The sequence below is a fragment of the Python bivittatus genome, unplaced genomic scaffold, assembly GCF_059951505.1.
Source record: "Python bivittatus isolate LINGU-HERP-01145 unplaced genomic scaffold, Pbiv_v1 ctg000070_np1212, whole genome shotgun sequence".
NCBI classification, from domain to species: domain Eukaryota; kingdom Metazoa; phylum Chordata; class Lepidosauria; order Squamata; family Pythonidae; genus Python; species Python bivittatus.
In genome coordinates, this window is record NW_028277034.1 from 16721973 (window position 1) to 16745401 (window position 23429).

The window sequence follows — 23429 nt, forward strand, 5'->3', positions numbered from 1 at the left end:
AAGAATACACAAGCTTAATTAACAGCTAATTAACAAGGACATATAAAGTGGTGCCAAACATTTTAACATTGAAAATACCAAAAGACACTTTTGTAAAATGGAATCAGAAGTTAGTATCAACAGCGTCAATAGCGATGATTGCTTCTATCGATATACTGTGTCCAAAAGATGTTATGGAAGAAATTACAGATGAAGAACAAGTTTAATTTGATAAGACAGAGATGGCATTGAAATTATTTGGATCTACAAATGACAGGCTATGAGAATTACATGGAAAAGGATGTCTCATTGGACATATAAAAGTAACTGATTGTTGTTTTAAAAATGAAAAGGGAAATAAATCAAGAGAATGACCTGGATGATTTTTTATATTGGATTTACAAAAGAGGCTTGTAAAAACTTTGAAGAATCTTGTGAGAAGGGGCAAAGAAGAAATGAAAAGAAATCAAATTCTATGACATAATTTGAATGGACTAAAGATTAAGACTGTTAGAAGTAAAAGGAAGGAATATGAAGTTCATTTATTTGCTCAAGATTAAAATAAGATATGTTGTTATTTCTGGTAAACCTTAACAGACTTTCTGCTGACACTAGGACTGAAAAGATAATGCTTTATGGATTTGTCTATAGATAAGAGATAGATTATGAGATGAAGGAATCACTGCTTGTAAACTAAGAGGGGATAAAGATTTACAAAAACTTGTTGTTTTGAAGGTTGGAAATCACTTCTTTATATATTTCTTTTCTCATTATGGACCAGAAGTGAATAACCCACAACACTTCAGATGTTGCTGAAATTCACACCACCTTCACTATTGGTTATACTGGTTGGAGCTGATACTCAGAAAAAAAAATATAAGGCCTTACTTGGTCCATCCCTATCTTTCCACCTGAAAGAGCACCTGGCTGTTTTTTCATTCATTTCACAAGATTTTTCTGAGTGGTCCTGCAGTGAAGATAGGATCAACTATTCTCAATCCTTATCGCTACCAATAAAGAGGAATCATCAAGAAGATTTATAAACTCCTAGACCACAACTTGCTTTGAGTTACTTGCTCTCTCTGAATTGCTCTGTTAAGTCTAGTTCCTTACATTTCATTACCCAAAGAGATGGATATAGAGGCAAGTTGCATATCACAGACAGAAAGGGAAGGAGAGCAGTCATAAACATTGGCAACTATCACTTGTACAATCTTTTACAGGGTGATTGTGTAGAAACATTGTCTTCTGTCTCTCAATCACCATCTATCTCTGGGTAGCACAGCAGGAATCCCTGACTTTATGCTGCCAGAGGAATAATTCAGTTGAGCAAATAAGATCTGGTGGCTCCTCCTTCTATGAACAAGGCCATAAATTGTAATGCCTAGAAGGAGCAGCAAGCATTGTTTTCTCGCTCTTTTCAGCAGCAGAGGGCCAGTCCACCTGCCACACTTCCCAGTCAGGCACAGTGAGATTAAAATGGTAGAATTTCTTCTTTGTAAGAATCATATCTGATTGCAGAGACTCTCACTCAGACAGAATGAGAGTTCACACAGAATAAGATAAGAGACATTACATTTGTTTTATTCCTTGCAGAAGTATTCTCTACCTTCATACAATATTCAGTTCTTCTTTCTCTTAACAGAAAGCACTGGACAAATAATAGCTATTGCTCATCTTCCCTTTCTCCCTTTAGAATAGTTTAGCTGTGTGCCAAACCTAGCTTTTGAGGCACGGCAGAGGTTAATGGACTTCATCCATAAGGAGGGAGGAAGCAAAAGGCGGCTGTGGCTTGGAGAGCAGCTACCATCTCAATTTGCTGTCCTGGACTCTTTCATGGGGTGAATGGAAGAGTAGGCTAGTTAAGCTCCACATGTGTAGAAACCAGATTATTTATTATCCATTGCTACCCTCTATTTATTAAAGTCCTTTCACTGTCTCAACAGCAGGCTATATCAAAATACTATTGGATCAAGAACTCAAGTTAAGGACAGGAAGACGAAACTGTTCCCTCAGTTTTCAGCTCTGCATCTTCCAAAGAGGGAGAGCAAGGAAGAATCCGAAGGGGCTGTCTAAGCCTCTGCCTTCGAGGGACCTTCAGCCGGAGGGAGCGAGGAAGAGAATGGAGGGAAGGAACAGCGGCTGCCTTGTCTCGCACACTTTCGTGCCCTTCCTGCAAAGCGCCTAGGTCAGAGGGAAAGGCAGGAGAGAGATTCCGAGCGTCTCTCCGTCCACAGGATCTCTTCCTCCTCTCTTCATTTCTATTTTTCTTCCTTTCTTTTGCTGGAGGAGAGGAAAGGTTTCGTTTACTTCCTCCCACCCCCTCCGCGTTCACCACAGAAGTGGCCGCGGTCAGCTTTCTTTTCTTTCAAGCACATAATCGCCCGTTCTAGTTCTGACAGCCGCGCTTATTGTTCAGCGTTTGCTGGCTCCCGGTCCCCCATCCCCCAAAGCGGGTTCCCTGCTCGGCTGCTGCTACCAGTTGCAGAACCTGACGGCAGCCCTTTCCTGTCATTACACGGCGGCTGGTCACGGGGCCGTCTGCAGCTGCCCCCTTTCTCGGCTTCTATGCAAATAAAGGAAGAGCTTGGGCTGACGCGAGGCTTGGGCGGGGAGGCGACGTGAGGCGGGACCCGCTGGGGCTTAGCGGCAGAGCCGGGGAGGGTGAGCAGAGGAGGAGAAGCTGCCGGCTTCAGTGCGTGAGGCGAACTGGAGAGGGAAGGAGCTGGTGCTGTCCACCAGGCTGCTGGTGCTGAATCCGGGACTCCGCTCGGGGCTCTTGGCTTCGACTGCGCCGGGAGGCTTCCCCTCCCCCCTTCTCGTCCCCCACACAGAAACAACTTGGCAAAGGAGCTTATCGGACGTCAAGGAGATTCTCTGCTCCCTCATGCCCTACTAAACGTGGAAATTTCTTCGGAGTTTATCCTGGACTCTTGGGTTCCTTTCACCCTCTACCTTTGCAACCTCTTACATTTCGATATTTTTATTTGCTGTTCTTAAACAGACATTGACAATAATTAGGTGCAATCTTTCCACAAGGGGAAATACAAAAGGGGCAGGACGGTTTTCCCCTTCCTTCGTGGACTTTAGTGACTTCAATCAGGTAAGGAAGAAACTGGACTTGAAACGCATTTCCCCTTTCTGATTCAAAATATTATTTCAGGAGAAGTGAGCAAAGTTTGGAGATAGCACAATGGAAAAAGAGAAAGTTAGAACCTGGTTAATCCTCTGATCGATCCAAGACAACCCTGGGGATGAGGAATTATTTCAGCAATTTTGAAGGAGAATAATGGACATTTGTAAACAACAGATGAATTTAGGTTGAAGTGAAAACCCTGGTGAAGTGGGAGAGGGTCACTTGGTGGCAAAGTTTTTCCCACATACACTCCTTTAGATGTGATCTTGTTATTTTATTGTAAACAAATAGATGGAATGATCAAGAGGTCTAGATTAATTTGTTTATGGATTTTAATTAAAAGATCTCCTCCAAATTCAAATGAAAATATTTGGGGTGAATGCATTTCTATTTTCATGGGAGAGGGGGGAAAGAAGTAGGTAAAATCTGTTGGGGAAGCTGTGAGCAAAGCAGGAATTAAAAAGGGTTTGTAAATGCCTGATTTGCCCTCCCCCCCCCCCTTATGTGCATATCTTGGTAAGACAGAAACAGATGAAGGGTGATGCTTGGAACAACATACTGATTGTTATTTCTGTACAGTAAATAAACATATTTCAATACACAACTCACACAACTCAGTTTTATTAAGGGCTTACCCTACAGTTCTCAAGGTCAGCCCTAAAGATTTAAAGTTCTGACTTGTTGGCTCTACAATATTGATTGGTCAGTGTCAGGCCTTCCTTCAGGCTAGAAGATGATGCAGATATGAAGTCCCAATTCTGTAACAGAGTTAGTAAGGTAACTGAGGAGAACTGGAAACAGAGGCAGCTGGAACATCTCATGCTTTTACATCTCACAAGCAGTTTTTCATTCAGAGCTTTGATCCCCCAAAAAGCTAATTTCTTTGAGTTTCCAGACTTCTTTCTGCACATAACAAAAGCTGGAGTATTTTTTATATGATTTTAATGTTTTCCCAAGGGTGAAGATTTTATAGCTGGTGGGAGGCAGATAACTAAATTGAACAGAAAAGCAAATTAACTTCCCAACCAGTATTGCATCACACTGTAGATTATTTGATAATTTCCCCCCATACACACGATACTAAAACCATTTATATATTCCCCTCTGCATAATTCATTAAAAAATGTTTTCATTGGAAAGAATGGGAAAAAATAGTTGCAATATGTTCCAAAGCAACATGAGGGTTTGTTTGTTTTTTTGCTGTTTTTTGTTTTGTTTTACTTTAATGCTCTGTATTAAAGTTGAAATATGCTGCTAGTATCAAACATCTGCTAAAATAATAGTTTCAAGGTTGTCAGCAATTCTGAAACAGCAGGAAGTAAGATTAACAGCTGCTTAATTCAGTGAAGAAAAGTTTTGACGATAAATCCTTGAGTTATGTTAATACTGAAGTTTCAGCTTGGAAAAAAAAAAGCATATTAGCTCCTCCTCCTATAGCAGTTTTCTCCTTTCTGTATGATATATATGCAGTGTTAAAACGGATTCTTATTTAATCCTGAAAACAGGCTTATTTCCAAGTTTCTATACCTTTCCAGATGAAACATTAAAACAGCAATGTTGAAGTACCCCTTAATTTGCTTATGAGAAAGGAATATGAAATGCTGGGATGTTTGTTTTCAAGAAAGGAAGGAAAATATCTATCTATCTATCTATCTATCTATCTATCTATCTATCTATCTATCTATCTATCTATCCACACACACACACGCACACACACACACACACACACACACTACACACACACACACATATATACAAACACTGTCTTGCAGTGCCATTATAGACATGTAGAGGGCCCAAGCCTATAAGCATGTTTTTCAGTGATGATTGCTCTCATGCAGATTAAATGTTTTGCCATTATAGGTTAAAATATACACTTTGTCCTTGAATATGGTTTTTAATTTATATGTTTATAAGTTTCAGAAAACATTCTATAACCTAGAAAGTTACAGGTGTCAGAATAAGAATTTATAGCACAATCCTATATGTAACTGCTCAGAAATTAGTTCAGGGAAGTTCAGGGAAGCTTTTTCTTGTGAATGGGAGCATAGGCTGTAATATTACTGTTTATGTAAGAAAGAAAACATAAGAAGTTTGTTCTTTAGCTTCTCCTATTAGTTTACCTGTAAGACAAAATGGTTGCCCAGTACAGTCTAATTAATTAGGTAGCTGGAATAGAAATCTGTAGCTAGAGTGTACTTTCCTACTTTCTAGCTTTAACCTTCTTCCTTAGACTTGCTGGCTACCTTATTAACACAATGCAGTTAGAAAAGTATGAAAAAAAAGCTCCAGAAATTATTTTGATAGGTACAGATTTGAACAACTATAGCACCTTTCCACCCTGAGTATTGAAGGCTTTCTGCTGATCTACACTCATCACTGTTGAATGTAGTATTAAAGCAATCTGTAAATTCAATTCTGAAATATCTCCTTTGTTTCTACTTGCAAAGATTGCCCAGGATATGTTAAAAAGTAACTTCTACTGTAATAAACTACTATTTCAAGTGCTAAGAGTAATACACTGAAAAATCTGCTATCCTTTAATATTGCCACATTATCCTGCATAACTGTAACTCTGACCAGCTGTGATTTTTAATTTCAGTAAATATGTTCAGCCAATTAGAAGGAACTAGAAAAAGAAAGGCTAAGCCCAGTTTTCTTACTTCTGAAAATAATACTGTTATTGTAGAACAAATACCGAAATCTATGTTCAACAGAGGACTAACCTTATAACTTGTGAATGTAAGTTTGATATGAATGCATCAATTATTTAAAATTATATCTGTGTAAATAAGAAGCACATTATATGTGAACCTTCTTCAGGCATTTGACTGGGCTCATAAGAACTCATACTGTGTAGGGATATGGCTCTGAACAGATTAGTTCCAAAATTCACCATGTTTTTCCATTTACCCACCAGTTATAAACTCTTTTATGTTGAGCAACAGAGGAAGGAAGGAAGGAAGGAAGGAAGGAAGGAAGGAAGGAAGGAAGGAAGGAAGGAAGGAAGGAAGGAAGGAAGGAAATCTCATTACTGGAGACCTGCTTTAATAATGACTGTTCTGCTCACATCCACATGAATGTATTCAACACACCTTTTCATTTATTGAACTGAAATTGAGTGAGGCAAGCTCATGGATTCAGCAAATCATTAAATAATTTTAACCTTCCTTCAATTATTTCTACAATTTCAGAAGTATGTTTTGGAGGCACCGAGATGTTAAGAGTTGGTAAATATTTGCCTTTTACACACAGTAGCTTCATATCAGTTGTCAATTGATATGAAATTGCTAAGGCCAATAACAAACCATAAGGTAATTTTGTGGGCTGAATTATGATTGGTTCTCATTGTATAAACTTGTTATCTGGACCAAAATAAGTTATTATTTTGTTTCTTTTAATATTATATTACATTCTTATTCCAAGTAGATCAGAATGGCAAATATGATAACATCCTTTGTATTTCATTAACTCAGCCATCCTGTGAGGCAGATTAGACTAAAAGAGTATGGGGTTACTCAGTGTCATCTAGTGAACTTAAATGTCTGAATCTTACTCTCCTTGGTCACCAGGGGATCACTAAAGCAGGCTGATTCTGTTAAAAATTTAATTCTCTTAAATAGGTATTCTACAATGAATATTAAGGAAACCAATCCTGACCTACAGTTTGATATAACTAGGAATTTTGCTTAATTTAATAGCTAATTCTTATCTCAATGGCAAATACAGTATGAGTGACTCAAGCAGCTAGGGCTCTACCATACATAATTGTCTAAAATCTGACTGAATACATTTTTTAGTCAAGCATTTGTTAAACCTAATATCAGATTCAAGTACAGCTATACATAATATTGCTTTAATGTTAACATCCAATTGTTCTTTTGGAATTCCAAGTTATAAAAAGGCCATATTGTACTACCCATTCAAACATTCTCAAAATAAGCATTATATTCATAACTATAAAAAGAGGCATTCAGAAGTGATGCCAAGAGAGAATAGTGGAATTTCTGGCCTGGCTTTCTTAGAATTCTGAAAAATAGGCAAACATGTTGACAGAATAAATTATTGTTGGCCTGTTATAGAAATTCAAGAGCTGTTCCTCATTGCTAGTTATTGTATCAATCTAAATACTTTGCTTGATCACTGCACTATTATAATGATATCTAGGTAGATAGGTCATTACAGAAATAACACCATATATAAGTGGCATTTTACCTTACATATCTCACATGTCTTCCTTTTCAACAGTTGGTCACAACTGCCAGTTATCAGTTCTTTACCCCCAGAAATAATCAATAGTTTGTCAATAGCAGTAAATAGCAGCTTTAGAGGGAATTTCTACTTGGGAAATAGTGTGGATGGAAGGACTAGTAACCATTGTTCACCTATGGTTGTAATCTGGAACTTTCATACTACAGCTATTGTTGCTTATAAAACAGAGAGAGGAATATGATTCAATGATAAGCTTGTCAGCCTAATCTTGTTGAATATGTTATATTATTGGGCATTCTGATGTTTACTTTACCAGAGTAATGCCATTTTTTGTATTACATAATTTCAGCAATGAACATTTACCTTTCAAAGCAAAATTTGAACTTGAATTTCATATTGTTTGACTAGAACACTTGAATGCTATAAAAAAGTTACCCAGTGAATTCAGTTCATTTAGATTATTTTTAATCATGCCAGATTTAAATAGCCCTGTTATTTTAATTCATGATAGCACAAAGTACAAGAAGTATGAAACACAGCCATCAAAACTGATTTCCCGAATTGAGTTAAATGCATGGATGAAGAGTTAGAAAGATAGAACTATAAGTAAGCTGTAAGCCTGAGAATACTATATACTTATATTGACATCTATATGAAAAATGAAAATAGTACACATTTTAGAACTGAACTCTAAGAAAACATATTCAAAACAAAATATTTGTTAAAATATAGTATTTTATGCATAATCATCATGTTTAAATTCCGAACCAAACCTAATGTGACACACTTTTCTGCACGATAGCTACAGGATTCATTATGTCAGTGGGATAAAAAAGACTTATTTGCTGAATTCCCTTGGAATCCATAGTTTATGTAGTTGACACAATTGCTGCTGGTATACCAATATTTGCTTCCCTAGCTTGCCTATGGGTGAGGTGTTCCCCTCCCAGGTTATAAAGGCTTTCTCTGCTTATGCTTTTTGCAAAAATGTCATATAAGATGGAATACAATATGAATGTTAATAGTCCTCTGACACATGACAAGACTCAAGGGAGGAAGAATGGGTTCATAAAGATTATAAGTAAGATGGGCTAATAAACTAAACTAAGTGTGTGTATTCACAACATTTTTTCAGTAAGATATAAAACATAGTTTGACACTATAAAGATTAAGCATTTTTGTGCATATTTTAAGTTGCCTTCTTTAGGCCAGTGCTCTCTGATACATGTATATGGCTATTTAAGATGAAGGTATACTATCCACAATATATTTGTTTGCTATGAACTGGTATTCTATGCTTGTAACTATGGTTTCTGCACAATTATGGTTGCTCCATGACCCATGTATGATGAATATATATGATGCATGTATAGAATTCCTATGCATCCAAGCCTTCCAATTTACTTCATTGGAATAAATATAGTGGCTTTTTGTCAGAATGAGCTGTCCTTTCCACTGAAGTTAATGAAGAAATGCTTATAAGTGGCTAAATTTATAAAATTTATTCTCTGATTTATGTATGGCCTTCTTTGTCAGTATAAGTCTTTATGATTCAGTTGTCCTGAGTACAAGAAGAGCCAGCTGAGTTCAAAATAATATGCTTACCTTAGGAATTGTAATCAATATATTGTGTTTCACAGAAAAGTTAAAGATATGAAAGTATTTATGTATGAATTAGTCCTAAGTTGATATCAAGGCACATATGAGTTTTGATGGGCTCATAAATGGACTAATCAAAAGTTTGTCTGATTCCATGAAGATAGTCAGATCTGTACTGGAAAATCTTTGTTTATTCTTGTCAGGACCTTGCAGTCAGTCAAGTTACTGAAGAGCTGAAATATTCAAACACACACACACACACACACACACACACAAATTGTGGAAATTAAAAACATTATTTAAATAAAAGGGCTTTAGTTTTGTGAAAGAATTGTGAGTGGCTGGTTGTACATGAAGCTTCTACTTCATTTAGTCTGCATAATCTTTCAGCATATTGTGGTGTTTTGAAAATATTGTTGGGCATCTCTTTATCTGTTCTATAATGTCAGCTAGATAATGGCATGCCCAGGCTTGCAATTTTAATGACCAATTCTGACTTGATAAAAGAAAAACATGAAAGCAGAATTTCTTGCAAAAGCAAAGTTAAAGTAAATTAAACGTGAAATTGATGGACTTGTAAATCAGCCATCCTTTACTCTCCCTTCTGAAGGGACCTCAAACAGCTTGGCAGAAAAGTGGGACTTTCATTGAGCTACCTTGCAAAAATGGAACTGGATTTTTTCCTGCCACTAAATAAGAGTTATACTATTAACGGTCACGATAGATCACTGGTCTTTCAAGGTATGGGTCCAAGGATGCTACCATCATCATCATCATCTTCTTCTTCTTCTTCTTCTTCTTCTTCTTCTTCTTCTTCTTCTTCTTCTTCTTCTTCTTCTTCTTCCCATTTTCATTCAATTCCTTCCCCCTCCATTTTGTCTCACATTACAAAAGACATTTAACTCACTAAAACCAGTATGCCAGAGAATGTACATTTTATGCAACTTGTAATTAATTATGAACATTCACTGTTATTTGATTCCACTAAAAGTAACTATTTAGCAGAATGAAAAATGAACAAATTAAAGATGAGATATACTTTTTTAAAACAAAATTCTAAAAAAAGGAAAATACTCCTGAAGTAGAAATAATAATTTGCTGGATTATAGAGACACCTATTCCTCCTATCCAAACACTCACACATCAACTAAATATAGAAACTCCTATGAAATTGAAGAATTACAAGAGATAATGGACCTTTTTATTCTATGAAGTGGAAAAATAGGGTGGCTTTGAGTATTTTATGCATCATTTCACTTCAGGCAATCTTGTTTTTTAGAACAGCAAAAGGTTCTGCATAATAAGAGAATTAGTTCTTTATTTGTATCTGGCTGAGGTTTAGAAAATCTTAAAGCAACATGAAGTTGCCAGTGAAACTATAAATTTTCATTATTTCATATTTACACAATAAGTATCCACTGATGTTTTTCTATTCCATTTTGTCTGAATCAGTGTAATGTAGCAGATACTGAGCCAGATTGAATTTATTAAATGTAATGATCAAAACTACTTATGTCTAGAACATTTTATAGTTTAATGCAACATATAATGGTGTCTGTGTGGGTGTGCGTACAGAAGGAGGTGGTTGGAAAGCTTATTATCTATTTTAAAAATAATTGTCCATGAAGATGCACCTTCCAATTACATGTTAGATAGAAAAATACATAGATGCAAATGAGGTTTTCTACAGTTCTTTTAAAAACATGTTCTTCAAAACCTTTATACAACTGAAGCTTTTTTTAATAGTGACATATAGATGAGAGATAAATGCTACCACAGAAATGAGAGAAAGAATTTATCTGCAAGCAGTTGCAACTTTTCAACAGTGTGTTCCTATGGATAAGAACACTAGGTATATATGGAAACAAGTAATTTTATCCTTCTTTTCTTAAAAAAAAGACAAATGTTCTTTAAAAAATGAAAAATCATTACCTTTCTTTCAGAGTATTGATTTTTTGTTACATTTCCTTTATACCCTCCTCCCTTTGTTATTCATTTTTTTCCAGTCATTTTCAGTAATGAGTAACCTATTAATTAATTTTAATTTTTGAGTGTCTTACTGAACATACAGTCTCCAACAAATCTCTGTGGAGCAGATTCTAGTAGACTTTGTGTTTTTATGAAAGATGATGTAATATTAACCCAAGAGATCAAAGTCAGTCAAAACAAAGATAACTCAGGGAGGAATAACATAAGATAACCTTTTCTGAACTTGAAGACACTTGCAGCCTTTTGTGGCAACCCTATGTTCTAAATCTTTCCCAGATGGAAGTAGACCGGATATAAATGATTTGTTCAAAACAGCCCAGAAATGAGGCCTCATTTCCTAAGGTCTTTCTACTTTAATCACTCACAATGTGTATCTGAGATATGATCCCCTTCCTAGGGCCAACAGTAAAATCTTGACATCTCAGGCAAGATTCATCTACAGTTCTTCTTAATCAGTTATGGAAGCACCCAAAACACGCAATATAGCATTTCTTCCCTTAGGTTTTGGTTCTTTGCAATCCATCCAGAAGTTGCTTCTTGCACTGCTTCTGATTTTTCCACCTTATCAGGAAATTTGGTACTTCCTCATTGGCTCCCTGGCTTTGACTTTTGAATGTTTAGGCAAACTTCTATGTCAGAAGCAAGGCTAAACAAACTTCATTACATAAATGTTCTCTTAGAAATACTAGGTAATGATGGAGTGCACTTTTATTTATATCTTCCAAAATAATTATATTCAGATCCTGTGATTTTGTCACTGCTATTACAAATGGCAGAATTATTTTTGGCTACAGAGACTTTAAAACCCAGTTGTAAAACAAATATAATTGTTTAAATGTGAAAAACATGTTATCCCTGTTCTAATCTCCCTGTACATAAAATCCATTGCCAGATCTTCTTTTAATATATAAAGCAATTCAGAAGGTATTAGAGATATACCAAGTAAAGTAACATTGTGGGCACTTAAGGAAAAAAAAAATACTAGATACAATGCTGTTCCAAAATAATAATCTTTAGAGACTTGGTTTTCCCGTGCTCTTCTAATCCATTAGCACTACATTAAAGTTCTTGATCCATTCAGTTCAGTAAGTGGTAATATGCTGCTTGAAATCAAAGGGCATGTTGTTTATAGTTTTCTTCTTGCTGGCTTCAGTAAACAATTTGTGTATGTTTTTGTACTGCTAGTTTTGATAGTCAGTCTATACTTAATTTAAGACACATCTTTTGTGCAATTTCTCCCTTTACCCGAGACATTAAGATCTGAGTAATGTTAACACTTAACATTTAATCATTATATTAAGCTATATGGTGCCTGAACTGATGACACTGTCTCCAGGGATTTTGTTGTTTACTAGGTTTTCAGCTCCCTAGGTGCAAACCGCAATATTATTCAAACAACTGTTATGAAGGAGAAATGACTTGTATTTTCATGAACCTTGGCTTTCAGTGGGAAGTGAGATATTACAGCTACCTTACAGCATTCTTCTAAAATATGAACTGAATACTTTATGCACTGGAATTAAAAAGTGACATCCCTGTAGGCTAAGTAACTCATGTATTAATATATTTGTGCCCTTTATATATTTTTATTTCTTCCTTTGGTATTACCTAATGCTGCAGGCTCTTAGCTAATAAATTTCCTTTGTTGCATAAAAGACATATTTAAAACTCTTTTTAAAATACACACACACACACACACACACACACAAATACACAAAGAGAAAGGCACAGCATGATAACTTTCTTTTTGTTAATATTCTCCATCTTTGAAAAATTGTAACTCCATGTAGTTTTAATCATTGGTTTTGTGAAGGATATTGACATACACAAGTGCGATGCAGAATGAGCATTAGCGTTACTCATTCAGTTTCTTGCTTATTTGCTCCAGTACTGTTTCTACAAATTGATTTTATACTTAGGAGAATTTAAAAACTAGTTTTGTGTATTTAACTAAGCTTCTGCTACACAGAAAATGGGCTGCATAATTTTCGTACATATTCCTATAAAAGCATGTTTCTAATCCATTTAGATGTCATATGTCACCCAGAAATTTCACTTTTCTTTCAGTCCAGTGAAAGAGACAGAGACAGCTTCACATACCCATCTTTCTGCACAGAGAAATATTCTCCCCAAAGGAAATTGCAATTATGGGGACCAATAACATGAGAAATTGCTTCAGACCTCATGTAGAACAAACATAGCACCTCTCTTCTATTCATTAAATCAGTCCCTCTTTTTTTTTCAAGCTTTTTTCAAGCTTTAGGGAAAAAATGTCACTGCTTTAAGAATCATATTGACTTTTGTGATTCAGCTTCTTAAAGCAACACCTTTCTTCTGGGTTGTACAGAATATAACAGAGAAATGCTGTGCTTGCAGAAGCCCTGAATCACCCCTCCCAAATCATTTTTGAAGCATGTACAACCCTACAATTAACTTCTCATTTATGAATATTTTTGAAAGATATATGTGTGTTATTTTACCAATACTCTCAGCATGATTGTATAGTATAGTATAGAATAGAATAGAATATAATAGAATAGAATAGAATAAAGAAAGAAAGAAAGAAAGAAAGAAAGAAAGAAAGAAAGAAAGAAAGAAAGAAAGAGTAGCATATACTGTACATTAATAAAATTTAATTTAGTTAGATATAAGAAGTACACTAAAACTATGCAGTACGTTATCATTCTGATATCCATGATCATCCTTGGCCAAACTACTAGTATAAATGGTTGTCCAGTGTAAAAATGTAATAAGAATGCATAACTGATTTTTATTGTTGTCCAAGTATTCACTGTGTTCTATGAAAAATTAAATGTAGGTAATAAAACATAGTTAAAAGCCCCAAAACTGCCATTTTTACAACTCTGCATTTGTGTGATTTAAATGTAATATTAAGATGAGTGAAACTTGAAGCAGTAAAAATGTAAGCCTATAAATCTAGAATTCTAGGCTTGCATTTCTTTTTCTCTGTAAACACAAATAAGAACTATGGCTGGGTTCCAAAATGCTACTTAAGGCATGCTGTGAAATTTGAAACATTTTTCCTCTTTTAACAGCATGCCTTTATGTTGTATCATGCACTGCTTTTCAAAGTTCTCCCAATTTCAAAAGCTATTTGCAATGTAGCTGAGGGAGACTGCTCTTCAAAAACATGTATACCCAAAGGTCCCTAAAGAGTGCAGGATTAGTCATATTGCTATTTGGTTTCAGCCGACAAAGAAAAATAAACTATTATAAAAAAAGAAGTCAGTTAACTGACTTAACTTTCTTTGAAGACTTTGTTTTAAAGGTCTCTATAAAAACTTCAAAAATAAACTTGATCTGAGTTGCACCTCACCTTTTGGATCAGCAAGTACCCAACTTAAGTAACCAATTTTTAAAAAACTACAGAAGGAAAAATTAAATTAAATGCTAAAATTGAATATAGATCTTTTAAATGGAGAGAGAAGGAGCTAGAGACGACTCCTTAGGGGATATGCTCCATGAAGGAAGGTTCCTACATACCAGAAAGATGAACCTCTGACAGTATGGGTATCTTCACAAGAGCCTATCTGCATATTTTGATGGCTGGACAGATTTGTAATTTATTTGTCAGTATATATATACCATTGTAATTGCCTAATAGTTTACTGATGGTTGACTATATAAATATAAAAACAAGTAAAACAGAATGATAAACACATAAATCATAATTATTTCTCCTCCTCCTTCTCTCTTTTTCATTGTCTGTATTTCTTTCCATTTTATAAAAATGGAAATGTGCATTCTGCATAACTTCAGTGCTTCTGGGTTGCATGCAGGCACTATAAGGGTTGAACAAATGTAAGCAGGAGTGGGCAGTGGGGGGGGGGGAGGGACCCAACCTGGAGGACTGGCAAACTGTTAATGTATCTTTGATTATACTCATTATGGTAACAATTTTGCAAGTAGTAAGACTCTTATTTGATAATTCCCACAAAATGGTCTGAAAATTCTAAATGTGTCCACTGACCTCAAAAGTTTGCATATTATTGTCTTATTTATTCAGAGGAAGGAATGATACTGTGAAACATGCTAAATCCTCTTTAAGGGAATGACTCAAAGTCTAAAAGCATTGTTGCCTTCAATTTGTCAGCCCTCTGAGGTAGGAAACAGGTCAGGAAAAAGACTTCACAAGAATGACTGAAACACTTCTTTATCAATAATTAATACAGGCTATAGTAGCAGAGTCTTGAACAGAGTCCTGACAGCATTTTTCCTCCCTCCCTCCCTCCCTCCTAGGAGAGTTAAGGCAGAGCTAATCTGAATTTCTTTCTAATATTTTTCTTTCTATTTTTCTAACTGCCATTGCATAGTTTCTGCAAGATCACTATGAGATTGTGGTCCATCTGTGGTTCTTGTCACAAATAGGGGACTCTTGCTTTCTGATGAGAACCTGCTTTATTTCCATATAAGGAACTGTTGGATATCTATTCCTATCAAAAGTATCTTTAGAAAGTTTGCCACACATTCTAAATACACATTATCTTTATGGGAACATTTTTCCAGTTGTAATTTGTTAGTCCCATGTGTATTTAGGCACTGTTAAATATATTTATGTTTATTGAAAGTTTGTATTCACTCTTCATTAATATTGTATTGCTATTGTCAAGCATATAAGAACTTGTTTGCATATAAGAATTGAAGCTTTATTGTTTCAAAAGAGTTCTGATTTTATTCTTGAAGTCAAAGATACCATATACTAGCAAAGAAAATGGAAGAATAAAGGATAAATTACTGGCTTTCTGAATGCAGTGAAAAGAGATTTTGGGGCCAAGGAAACACTATTCAGTTTTGTTTAGTATACCTGCTGTTGGCACGAACAGTCCACATTGGGGAACTTCAATGGAAACTAATTCCATGATTGCATCTTATTCTTTGGAAGGAGGCAGCCATACTAGGTAGCATGTATATAGGAAGCAAGGTAGATGAAGAGTAAAAGCAACAATGGTCCACCAACTCCCCCAGGAGTTATGTGCTAGTAAAAAAAAAAGGCTATCCAGGATCTACCCAAGTGTGTTCTCTTAGTATATGTATCAAGGAATGAATCCAGCAGGAGAGTTTGAAGAACTTACTTGGCATCCCATCTAGATTGCTTCTGTTTAGAAGAGAAACATTGTGCTAATTCAACAACATCCATCAAACATATGTGCAATCTACATGAATTCAAAAAGAGGAAATTTAAATGTTCTGTTGCAGAGTCTGAATAAGGTTTTGTTTGTTTGTTTGTTTGTTTGTTTGCCTTCAAGTCATTGTTGACTCCTGGTGACTGCCTGGAAAAGCCCCTGCAGTTTTTTTGGTCAGGTTTTTGGAAGTGGTTTGCCATTGCCTTCTTCCTAGGGCTGAAAGAGAGTGACTGGCCTGAGGTCACTCAGCTGGCTTTCATGCCTAAGGTGGGACTAGAATTCATGGTCTCCTGGTTTCTAGCCTGGTGCCTTACCACTATAGCAAACTGGCTCTCCCAAATAAGGTTTTAGGGAAGTAGATTATTAAGAAAGTATTTGAAGAATGGAATTGGCTTGATTTAACTATCTGGAATGGCTACCTTGCTTGTGCCCCTGAACCCTGTGCATATCAGTTATTTCTGTTTTAGGACCACATACATGCCTGTGTTTTTCTATAACCTGTAATTTGTAATCTTGTTAACTTTATAATTTTTATTTTGAGTGTTTATTTTGCTGAAGCTAGATAGGACTAGTAGATGTATAAATGCAATGTATCTTAAATTCTGAATGTTAGGTTGGACCTGGACCTGGAGCAGGAAAACTACATGAGATTTTCCTTCAAGAAAACTTTGTATCATTGCTATGATTATGCTATGATTTAAGTATGACCAGTCAATTTGGTTTTGATTGAAAATGAACAAATTCAACACATCTCTAGCTTTGTCAGAAACTCTCTAGTTAATGTCTATTCTGCTTTCAGTCAGCAGCAGCTTGATATATAAGATATAGAATGGAAACAGTGAATTGATTTTAGTTGCTGGAATTTACAGAACTGAGGCCTTTTCTGTATCAAATATCCTGTGCCTATCTCCCAACTCCCGCATAGATCTTTGTAGGAATTCAGCACCTATTTGAGTATGCTGAACCAATAACATCTTTACTAGGACTGGAAGCTTTGATCTGAAGGCAATTTAGTTGAATCATCTCTTCAAACTGATTCTTCAAACTAAGCCACCAAATTATGGCTGTCTTTGAATTGATTGGAAGATTTGATGGCCTTTGAAACATGTGTACATGCACTTTTATAAAATCATAAAATCAATTCAAATTTTCAATTAACATCACAAATTTAAATAATTGGCAAGCCAACTCCTTTAATCGATCACAAATTTGAATCAAAAGAATCCTTTTGATTCAAATTTGTGATCAACTAAAGGAGTTGGCTTGCCAATCAATTCACACATTTACATTGGATCTTGGCTGATTTGAACACTTCTAATCCAACCATTCTTAAAGGTTTTCCCTTATTCCACTTAAAAATAAAGCTGTAGGAATATGGCTTTATCTGCTTAGTTTGAGCATGTTAATCTAAAACATGTAATTAGTTTATATAAACACATATACAAAGGGAGAGAAGCCTGGTCTTTGTGGATTTTTACATTTCCTTATGGTGAACGTTGTACCATTGTATTTCAAGCAGCTTCAACCTTGGATTCTGATTCCCATTTTCCTATCATTCTCTCTCTCCATTGGCTAATATATCATGAGTTTTTTTCTTAATTGGTAGACTTGGAACTTTAGTTTGATCTGAGTTTATAGGATGTGGCTGATGTGTCATTGCAATATACGGTAGGTTGTTAATTCTATCCATTATACTGGATTGTAATTTCTGATTACTTAATAGTACTTTGATTTCTATAAAACTATAATATTTAAAATATTTCTATTCTATAGTTATTTCTTTTTTTCAAGGCAGTTTATAATAGCATATTGCAATCACAGACGTAAGATGGAATCAGACTTCATGATTCAGTAAAGGTAGTAAGGTCCACATATGGAATGACACTAAAAGATCTGTAGGTACTCTCCAAAACAAACTCTTAGGGATTCTCCAACTCCCCAGAATAAATTTAGAAGAAATAGGAATACTGCAGGAAGAAAGAGGAGGCAAATTCTTTCATTACAGGATTTCACTTGTTCTAGTTTTACCTTAGGCGTGAAAGCTAGCTGGGTGACTTTGGGCCAGTTACTTTCTCTCAGCCCAACTCACCTCACAGGGTGGTTGTTGTGGGGAAAATAGGAGGAAGAAGGAGCATTAGGTATATTCACTGCCTTGAGTTGTTTATAAAAAAATAATAAAGATGGAATATAAAAAAAGATTCTTCTCATAGATAGTGTTACACTACATCCATTTTTATCTTAACAAAGATATTGATGCCAGTCTTGATGTAACCACTGCCCCTATCATTCTACTCAGTATTGAAAATCCATTTCTTGGGATTACATGTGCAAGTCAAGTTGCTGCTGAAGCCTTCAAAACATAACTGCTGCTACCTCTTAATTATTTGAGAAAGAAAGGGTGAAAGTTCCTAGAAATGTCATGCTCTCAATAAGAAAGCATGATTTTCAAAATTTGCTACTGGGCTCAGGAAGAAAAAAGTTCACCCACTACTAAAAATCAGAAAATTAATGTGATCTTTGCAAATTAATCCATAAGGTACACAATGTAGGAAACCGTACCCTAGCAATATTATGTTAGTGTTATCTAATGAAAATGGCAAGACATAATTTGCCTTTGCCTACGCATACATATTTTCTGAAATATTGTTGCACTATAATAAAATACCAAGAAATCCTCTGAAAGTATTTATGATGTGTCTGGCTCTTTTTTGTGGTGGGATGGGTGTGTGTGTAGTGTGGCTTTGAGGCTGTATGCTGGGTGTGAATTGCCCAACCTTTCATAGATTTCATTCTTGAGTACTAATTTGTGGTATTTCAGCTTCTATGCTGAAATCATTGGTAGAGGTCTTTGTGTACTCTAGTTAACATCATTAATTAAAAATATAATCACTTGTCATCCCAGATACTGTAGTCAGGATAATTGCATTGGTTCTTGAAATATGGTGTTTAGTATAAATTAACTATAAATTGATATACTAAGACTGAAATCAAGAAGTACAACAGTATATACATGAATGGACAGGGTTGGGGGCAGGGTTGGGCATACAGAAGTTTCCATACAGTATATGTTGAATAAGTTCAGATTTCTAGGATCAGATGGATTATCCTGAAAACCTTTGGCCAAACTAAATCCTGGAAGACATGAAATACATTCTAAGGAGCAAACTGGAAAACTGGAACATCTCAAATAATGGCAATGAAGATTATAAATGAACTGGAAACTAAGGCCAAAATAAGACAATGAAGTAGCTAAGTAGGTTTAGCCTACAGATATAGCATGATAGAACTCTTCCAGTACTCAAAGTTGTGTCACACTGGAAAAGATCACAACCTGTTCTCTGTTATCCCAGAGTGCAAGACATGGAATAATGGTCTTAAATTACAAGATAGCATATTCTGGTTTCATGTTAGGAAAAAAAATAAATCCTAATGGCAAGAACAGTGTGAAATTGAGCCAATTTCCTAAAGAGGTGGTGGGTTACCTCTAAAAGCTAATTAGAGATTTGTGTGGATGTCATAATTTTTATTCCTACACTGAGTCATTGACTGAAGTCAATGGCCTTGATAGTTCTAGTTATCTTTTATTATCTATAAAACTATACTTGTCCTGAACTCAAACTTATTATAATAGTGACATAGATGATTTACTTGTCTGGAGACTCTATTGTGACTTGGGATACTAATATATTCTACTAAGGGAAAAAAAATAAGAATCTAATATTTTGAGAATGCATCTTTCCATATTCAGTATGAATTCATTCAACATTTTTCCTAGAGTTGGTTAAACACAGGAGCCTTAACTGTACTTTGCAATAAATTTTAAACTTAACTAATAAATCTACATTAAAACTAAACTCTATTAAAATTGCACATATCAAGTGATTTATTATATACCCATTTCAGACACTATGCCAAATGCACTAACATACTTAGTATCAGACAACGGAATTCCATGAAAATCAATTGAATATTAAATGATGTTCCCATTCTGAGAGAATGTCAGTATGCTGCATGCCCCTTCTAGCTTGTGGCATACAGACACCAGTATATTGGCTTGCAAAGTAGTCCCTAGATTAGCTTTCAATGAATAGTGTGAGCATGCCTGGGATAAAACATAGCATTGGATGCACTTATTACATATTGACTAAAATTTGCCAAAAACTGATTAGTACCATTGTTACTGCTAGTAATGAGTGCTGCATATGTCATGGGGTACGGCACGTGGAAGATTGTGTCTTAGAATGTAAGAGGAATAAGTGATAAAGAACGTGAATTAATGAATAAAAAATTAAAAATCATATGATGTGTTTCTATGAAACTAAGAAAAAAAGGAAGGATGTACTTGTTTGGAAAGTGTTTTGATCCTGTGGAAGCTATATATTGTTTATACTTCCATGCTATACTCCAGGGAAGAGTGATAGTAGAACAAGTAGGAATGACTTCCAAGGGAAATTATGCACTATTCCGAATGAATGCAATCCAGGAAAAAAGGTATTCTGTTAGATGACATGAATGGATGGAGAGATGTAAAAGAACAGAAACCCAAGGATAAGTGAAAATGAGGAGTATTTGGTAAATAGAAAATAGTTACTTGAAACAATAACATGTGGTTTAAGCATGTCTTTTCGTATATACTCACGGCAAAAAAAAAAAAAAAAAATCTGAAAGCATGCTTGATTTGATTGCTTATGATGAAAGACTAAGAGATTTAATGAAAAATACAAGGGTGATTGAGAGGTGCAAACTATTTTTGATAATGTCAAAAGATGATTTGGGAGAAATGAACATGGAAGAAAAGGAAAGAAGTAAAACAAAATAGAATAAAAATAGAATGACAGCGGGAAGAGAAAATGACTCTTGTTTGAAAAAATACTAGATTACTCTCCCAACAATATTAATGGAAAGTGGATATAAGGAAAGAAGAGGAAGTGGCTTGAGTAGAGTGAAAAGAATTATGTTACAGAATATTATAGAAGTATGTCAATGGGGAGTATAGACAAGGTGAAATATGAACAGTAGATGTGAAAGAATGCATGTGAGAAAATGATTGCTGGAAAAATGGGGTGAAATATATTTTATAATGCATATGAATGGAAAAAAATCCTCCCCTCCAAAAAAATAGTAAAAGAGAGAGGAACGGTTAAATTAAAAGGAGTAGATAGAATGCAAAGAAATTAAACAAATGAGGGCTAAACATTAAATAAAAATGAAAAGTGATGAAATGATTTGGGATTAAACTGATGGGAGGGAATGTGAAAGGGAAAAAAATAGAGATTTGTATGGGTATTATAATGATATGTCAAAAAGTACAATTGAAACAATGCTACAAATGGTACTGTCTAAAGAAAAACTTTTGAAAAGGAAGTCATGAACACTGTGAGAATGTTGAAAAATGGCAAAGCTGCAGTATACATGGTATAAATGGAGAATTGTTAAACATGAATGTGGTTTGCTTATGCAACGGTTGTGCAATTATTCAATGTATAGGAGAATTATTATTGTTCCCCTATGCAAAAGAACCACCTGAACCTCCTCCAGAAGGATTTGCTTGTTATCAAACAACAAGAAAATATGTCCAGGAAGATGTTTGGCAGAATTTTGAACAAAATGATATGAAAAGTGATGACTGATAAAATATGGGATGTATGGTGTGGTATTATACTTGGAAGGGAGTGTGCAACCAAATTTTTGCTCCTCAGTGTATCATTCAGAAATGTATGAATGCAAATGTATTGTGTGTTGTTGATTTAGAGCAAATTTATTGTGTGCTTCTGATTTAGAGAAAGCTTATTATAAAGTGTATAAGGTTGAATGTTGAAATATTCTACACAAATACTGTATGTGCTGAAGTTTAATTACTGAATGCAATAATAGTAGTAAACAAAGCATTGTGTGAGAATAAATGGAATGGTCAGCAAAAGTTCAACATATACCATGGTATAAGTTCTCTTACCTTGAGGTCATCATAAAGGTTTTGATTTTGATTTGATACCATAGTAAAAGACAAGGATGTGGAATGTCCCTTTTATGGATAAATGTATAAGGAATACATGTGGGAATATGCATGTATTTGATAGATGATGATGATGATCCCATGTTGTTAGCTGAGAAGCCAAGTTATCTGCAGTTAAATTAGATTGTATCATGACAGAGGAACATCTGAACACTATGTATCAAAACCAAAACTATTGTGTTTGAAGAGAAAATTGAGTGTATGACCACAAGCGATACACAAATGATGAAAAACTGGAGCAACTGGAGCCTGGATAGAAAATTTACTAAAAAGCAAAAAATGTATGATATTTGAAGAAACATAAAAGTAAGCTAAATGCAATAGGAATGGATCATGCTTCTTAAGTAAACTAAGAAGAAATTGGCTCAAGAATAGATAAGCATTGAATGAATGTGAATTGAATACAAAAATGACTGACCTGTACAAAAGAATTATATCAAGTTGGATAGTCACATACTTGGAATTAAAGAGGATTAAATTGCCAATCAAACATATGAAAGAGTAGATTGACAGGATATGGAAGACTGAGGAAGCTGTGATTTGATGGAGTTGATTAAATTCTCAAAAAGAGAGAGGTGATAAGTTTAAAGAACAAAAGAGAAAGGAGGGAGGGAGGGAGGGAGGGAGTGAAGGAAGGAAGGAAGGAAGGAAGGAAGGAAGGAAGGAAGGAAGGAAGGAAGGAAGGAAGGAAGGAAGGAAGGAAGGAAGGAGACAGAACATTCATTAAGCTAAATGCAAATAAAGGAAATAATTACTTGTGTAAATATCAGCAACACTAAAGGTTGGTTCACTTCACACAAAGAACATGTAGCCTTTATGTTCAATCCTGGGTAATATATTTGCTTTAAATTGACTGAAATAGTCTTAGTATTTCATTTAAGTTTAGAGCAAGAGTTTTCATTTCTAGAATGATGCATGAAATTAAATGTCTAACCTATCATGAAACATCTGATGTTTTTGCAAACTGGTTGATCAACAAAGGAAGCTATCTTTCATGTATAAAAAGTGTGCTGATTTAGGCAAATTTTATAGTTATGACAAGAAGGTTCATATTATGGCCTAAGAATAATGGACTCAAAATGATACATTGAATCCTGATTTATAGGATGAATATGTAATAGAATATTGACACATATTATGAATTCTTTTTCTCCTGTCTGACAGTATTTCCAATAAATGTAATAAATACTGTTTTTTATTTGACCTTTCCAAAATTTCAATTTGATTTTCTTCCATGCACCTGAAAAAATAAAGTATATACTCTTGTTCATATTTTTTACTTTGTCACCATCAGACACTGGAAAAAATAGCTACTGAAACACAAATATGTTCTTTAGTCTGTATTAGATGAATAATT

The 23429-nt window shown here is 34.9% G+C and overlaps 1 protein-coding gene across 1 annotated transcript in view; it reads left to right on the plus strand.

Moving 5' to 3' along the window:
* Nucleotides 1-2658: 2658 nt before the first annotated feature.
* Nucleotides 2659-23429, plus strand: part of FSTL5 (follistatin like 5) — a 372757-nt gene continuing 351986 nt past the window's right edge. The window contains exon 1 of the mRNA XM_088132701.1: nt 2659-3082. The gene's annotated coding sequence lies outside the window, so the exon portion shown is untranslated. The remainder of the gene's footprint in view (nt 3083-23429) is intronic.